This window comes from Furipterus horrens, unplaced genomic scaffold, assembly GCF_987537825.1.
Source record: "Furipterus horrens unplaced genomic scaffold, mFurHor1.1.pri manual_scaffold_1, whole genome shotgun sequence".
Classification (NCBI taxonomy): Eukaryota; Metazoa; Chordata; class Mammalia; order Chiroptera; family Furipteridae; genus Furipterus; species Furipterus horrens.
The window spans coordinates 109,784,292-109,790,101 of record NW_028327171.1 but is presented as its reverse complement, the minus strand read 5'-3'; the positions used below and the strand labels follow the sequence as shown (position 1 = coordinate 109,790,101).

Below are 5,810 nucleotides of genomic sequence, written 5' to 3'. Positions count from 1 at the left end.
CTGTTCGGTGCGTCTCATAATGAGACCATTTACCACCCTTGGTGATGATTAAAATATTTTCAAGGGTAGTATTGACAATACTTGATTTTTGACTTATACATTATTTTTGAACACAACCCCTGTAAGAGTTGCACTGGATATACCTATTTGGGATCCATGAAGTACAATGATGCCCAGGGTAAGACCTGAAATACAATAATAAAGTTAATTCATAAATCAGGATCCACTAAAAACGGAGGCTGTCCCACTGGCCCAGCGTATAAATCTAAACCTTGACCAGCCAGCATCTAGTTAGGGAAATAGCTCACTGTCAGGGAAACCTAACATCAAGCTCAATCCTCCAACTCAGTCTTAGCTAGGTTACCTTATCCTCGAAAATAGGACCTGGTAGCCTTCTAAGGAAATCCCTGACCTCCTAGCCAAGCATGCCCTGTTTCTGAATTGCCACTTATATTCTATAAAACTCGTTCTTGCCCACAATATCTTGGGAAGAGTGTTCCACTGCTTGTGAGGCACTATACACCCCCAATGCATTGATTGTTTTTCCTTGAATAAAGGATGTCAAACTCCTTCCTTAATTGTTTTCATTTTGTCATTTGACAATTGGGAATGCTCTGTGATGTTTCAAGACAGAGGAAAGGAAAGAAGAAAGGATCCTGGACTGAATGTACCTCATCATGGAAAAAAATCCTGGCTTCAGATTATTTGGAGTACTTGTATTGCTGACTTTTCTGGGAATATATTCAGAGGGAACCACACTCTGTTTATGTATAATGTGGGCCTTAAACAGAGGTCATTTGAGGGCCACCCTTCAGAGCAGAAATTGTGGGCACTAAGTGCTGATAGGGCCTCCCTGAGTGGTAAATACCAACAGGCTGACCTGACTGTGGCCCACAAGAACACCCTGATTCCAAAATCTGACTTGAGCCAGATGTAATTCTTTCCACAGCTGAATTTAAAGGGAACAGGACTAACCATATTTTCTCTCAAGACCAGGGCAACTTTCCGCTTAACTTCCCTCCTTACATTTTTGGGTATCTGGTTTCCTGGCAGATACTTGGGGTTTCCACATCCTAGTTGATGATCACTATCAAATTTCTCATACCCAACAATTCTCCCTTAACCCAGAGTTTTACTTCACTTTCAAATTTATTGGTGTTAGGACATTCTGAGCAATGATTCTTGCAATGGTGAAACCCTTGCAAAGGAGGAGAGGAAAAGTGAACAGCTGATTTTTACAATGTTCGACATTGTCCTAGAATTGCACAATCAGCTCAGAATTGCCAGATAACTCCCCTTCTGGTCTGGCCAGCAGAAGGAAACAGCTGCATTAAAAGAACAACCAAGCTCCTGCTCAGCTGTTCTGGGGTAGGGCAGGGCAGAGCTGATGCCAGGCTGTTAAGCACCCGTTGTGTGAACCATTTAGCCGCAGTGAAGCCATCAAAGCCAGAGCTGTCCATCCCTCCCAACAGGATAGAAAGCAGGGATTACAAGGGCCATTAGAATACAGCCCTGTCATTTTAGAGTTTTATTTTCAATACTTTCCATTTACAAATGAGCTATCTGAGACTCCAAAAGAGGAAGTATCTGGTTCAGGATCACATATTTGCATTATTGGCAGAGGGAAATGAGAACTCAGGTCTTCTGACTTCTGATTTCAGTGTTTGTTCCTTGACATGCTTTGGAAACACTAGGAAAACAACATTAAGCCATCTTCTTTATCACCAGACATCTGAGCCTTTCATATGCTAACTTGCACTGTGTCTTTCTAAGAGGAGAATATAGTTTTCAGACTTTCCCGAACTTTTTTTGACCGGATTACTTTTTAATATAGTGGCCATACACATTCTCTAGAGGGGGATCAGAGGATTTCTCATAATAGTTTATGAAACACTGCCCTGCACGACGCTGTTATTAAGTGCTACACAAAAAATTACCTAACATAATCTCTACGATCCACATTGTGCAACACTGATGCTGAAACACAGGATGAAAAACATCATCAGTCATTCGAAAGATCAGCAATTAACTGTATTTCAAAATGCAGAAGTATGTGTAGTCGGGGAGGGGGAATGTGGTTAGGACAAGGTTAATGGTCAACTCCTCTCTGACATGCAGTCTGTCTCAGCATGTCTGGGTTTTAGGGCTGGTCAGCCTTTATAAATATGCACTGACTGTCCTGGATCCTGGCCCTCAAGGAGATCACAGTCTAGCAGGAGAACCAGTCTATAAAGAATTGAGAACTGTGATAGATGCGATGACAGTTTATGTACCACAAGGCAAAGTTAAAGGTACTGAGGAGGGAGAGAGTGACCAGTTAGGCCTGAAGAAAGGGATCAGAGGCAGAGGCTAGAACAACTTCCTGGAGGGGCCCTTTCCAGTGGCTGTTAAAGGTCCAGATGACTGAATAGGGTGAGCAAGAGAGAACAGCATGTACAGAGACAGAGGCGGGGAAACAACATGGCATTTTTGGGCAACATAGGTGGTTTAGTATCATTAGAAAGAAGGGGAAGAGTCATAGGGTTAATGAGCAGTGATCCGAACTGGGCTGAGGTGTGTGGGTTTCATCTGTGAGGTCTAACTACAGGAGTTAGCTCAATCTCTCTCATAAATACCTACCATTCTGTGACTATGCAGAGTCAGCTACCTCCTCAGATCAGACTAAGATTCCAAATTACAAAGTCAACCGATGGCATTTTGAGAGTTGAGGGTACTGAGCTTCACATACCAATAAAAAATGGGACCCAAATGTCTACCTGCAGCCTAGAGAAGCTATGTTTTCTGAGATGGAAGAATTTTGATTAATCCATCCTCATAACTCTTTTTATAAGTGAAGTGATATGACTAAAGGCATCATCAACTGCAGCAGGACCAGGATGAGGACCTTCTGTTTCTGACAGCCAGGATCAGGGCTTTTTTTTTTTTTTTCTCCTTGCACAGGGGCCATGCTAATCTTCTCTGCATCTTTCCAATTTTAGTATATGTGCTGCCAAAGCAAGCACAGACCAGGTCTGTTTTTAAGCTTTTGGTTGCATTATACAATACATGCCAGGAGATATCATCAGGCTTGTGCCCATTCATTTATTTAACATACATTATTCATTCTCTTCTGTTAACTTGTTTTAAGGACTGAGGATTCACAAATGACAAAAATCTGGTATCTTTCTTGGAAGAGCCCAAGTAAAAGGATGGGCAATGAGACCAAGGGAGGCTCTGGGGTCTGGAGAACATGCTGGGTGAAATGGGTTGGCCATTGTATAGCTTCAGGTGATTATTATCTGAATGCCATCTCACTGTTGCCTCTCTAAGAATTTTTTCAATATTTTTGAGTAAAATGTTTTGATTTTTAAAACACCGTAAGGGCCAAAAATATATATCTGCAAATAGATTTGACCTACTGCTGCCATTTTGTGATTCCTGTTCTAAGCCATTGTTTTAAATTATCCTTAAGGATCTCCCAGAGGACCTGTTAAAAATATAGAATTCTTGGTTACATCCCAAGATATGTGGAATCAGTAGGCCTGGGTTGGGACCCTTTTATCTCCACTTATCACAAGCTCTTTCAATGCAGGTGGTCCCTAGACCACACTTCGAGAAACCTGATCTAGCTGCAGTGTTTCACACCTAGAAACTTCCATCTCATTCTCTCTCTTATTCTGGGTCCAGACAGAGGATTTATGCAGCTGATTCAAAGGCACTGTAGTTCAATTAGGAAACATTGCTCTGGAGGTTAGGTGTCCCACATTCAGTTAACCGCAATGATGACAAGCAGTCCATGCAGACTCAAAGAAGGCACAGCAAAGACAACACAGGAGAAGGGCAGAGATGCTTAGATAGTATGTAGGAGGTTGGAGACAGAGAGAAAGCCAGAGTGACAGGGGTGTTGGGGACCCAAGAGGTTGAAGTTAACTGCTGTATCACAGCCACTCATTGGGGGTGTGGGCTCCCGAGGAACCACCCTCTGTTACACATGGACCCTATTCCCTGTTCCTAGCTCTTCAATTGCTAATCTAGTTAGATGTTTGCTCCTCTAGGAGATGGCCCAGGAGCCTGCCAGAGGAGAAATGATTTGCTGGGTCACAGCAACATGTCTTCCTCCCTCCCAGTAGACTGCTTGAGTGATTTTCACTCTAGAGCAACTGTTCGGGGCCATTTTTGGATACTCAACAGGGCTAGGCTTCACAGGCCCAGGCTTCTTCATAGGGCACGGGCTTCAAGGGGAAGAGTGTAGGTCAGTGAGAAAGCACAACAAGTACAGCCGTGACCTCGCCTCTGCTCACTGCACTGGTCCCATCTCCACATCTCCACTGTTCCAAAAATCCTTGACTTTGGGGATTTCACCCTCACAGTGCTATCTGTCATCTCCACACCTTTGCTCATGCTGCCCCTCCCTATTGCCTGGGATGTAGTCTATCCCTTTGCACCCCTCCTTCCTTAATGCTTATTTGTTATCTGAGATCCATTTAGGGGTCATCTCCTCCAGGATGCTGCCTGACTCCCAAGCTGGTCAAGTTCTCTCTGGTTTCCCATGGTGCTCTTTCCACACAGTTATCACTCCTTTACCACATCCTCGTATGTAAGCTGTTTAGAGATCCATCTATGTCTTTGGACTGTGAGCTCTTGAGTGCAGGGCTACTTCTTATTTATTTCAGTATTTCTAGAATTTATTCCAGTGTCTGGCACATAGCAGGGGCTCAATAAACATTTTTTAAATAAATGAGGTTTAACCACTTGGGAGCTATGCAACCTTGGCAAATCACTTAACCTGAAGTCTAAGATTTCTTTATCCACACAATAGGTAATGATATCTCCTCCATAAGGCTGTTATGAATTAAATGAGATAATGTACTTAAAAACATTCAGCAGAGCAACTGGCTCATAGGCGGTGACCAGTAACTTTTTTAAGAGCTAAAAGATGACTCAAGAAGTTACCTGTTCCAGCCCTCTCCTTTCATCATCATCAAAAAGCATTATGCCAGTCTCCTCATGCTGCAGGACAGATACAATTTTAGATTAAAGGAAGGAGATGGTAATTACATGTTTCTTTCTGGGGGTGCACACTATGTTAGGTTTCAATCCAAAGAACAACCCCCTCAAAGACAAGGTTTCCCAGGCCGCACTTAAGCAGGTGAGCAGAGATTGTATATGAAACCAATGAAAAAAATGCTCCTTTTGCATGAACTCTCATGAAACAATAAACACTCTAGACTTCTACCATTCTCTAAATCAAGAAGGAAAAATGAAACAGAATCAATGGTCCCAGACTGCTTATGTTGCAAAGGTAGGATATTATTCCTAAACTTTCACCCATCAATACTTTTTACTTTCCACCCTTATTTTAATATCCACATGCCTTTGTGGAGGAAGAGTGAGTAAGCATAGCAGAGAGAAAAAGGGTATGTTAGGCAAACTGACTGTTATTTCACTGTAATGATTTAAATTAAATAAAATCAACATGTCATATTAGTGTATTTTTACTTTGAATTTGCCCCTGAAATAAAAGTGGAAGCCATAGAAGTTCTTAACATCTGGCAAATGAGTCTCTCCAAGTTTCATTTAGGACTACAAGTCTGCCTCTTTAAGGCAAACCAGAGGAAGCAGCCCAAACCTAGATCATAGAGGACCCATCCTTGAGGCACCTCTCTGAACAATTCAATTCAATTGAATTCAACACATATATACTGTCTGCTATATCAGGCACTGTGCTAAGAACTGGGGAGACAGATATCTATAAGACATGGTGCCTGCCCTAAAGGAGCTTCTCAGCTCAGGCCCCCCCTCCTAATGATGTCCAGGTCTATCAGTGGATG

At 42.5% G+C, this 5,810-nt stretch overlaps 1 non-coding gene across 1 annotated transcript; it reads right to left on the bottom strand.

Moving 5' to 3' along the window:
* Positions 1 to 2,895: 2,895 nt before the first annotated feature.
* LOC150021689 (U6 spliceosomal RNA) lies at positions 2,896 to 3,002 on the bottom strand. Its single transcript, XR_016513480.1, has one exon. It is a non-coding gene; the product is annotated as a U6 spliceosomal RNA (small nuclear RNA).
* Between the last annotated feature and the right edge of the window lie 2,808 nt (positions 3,003 to 5,810).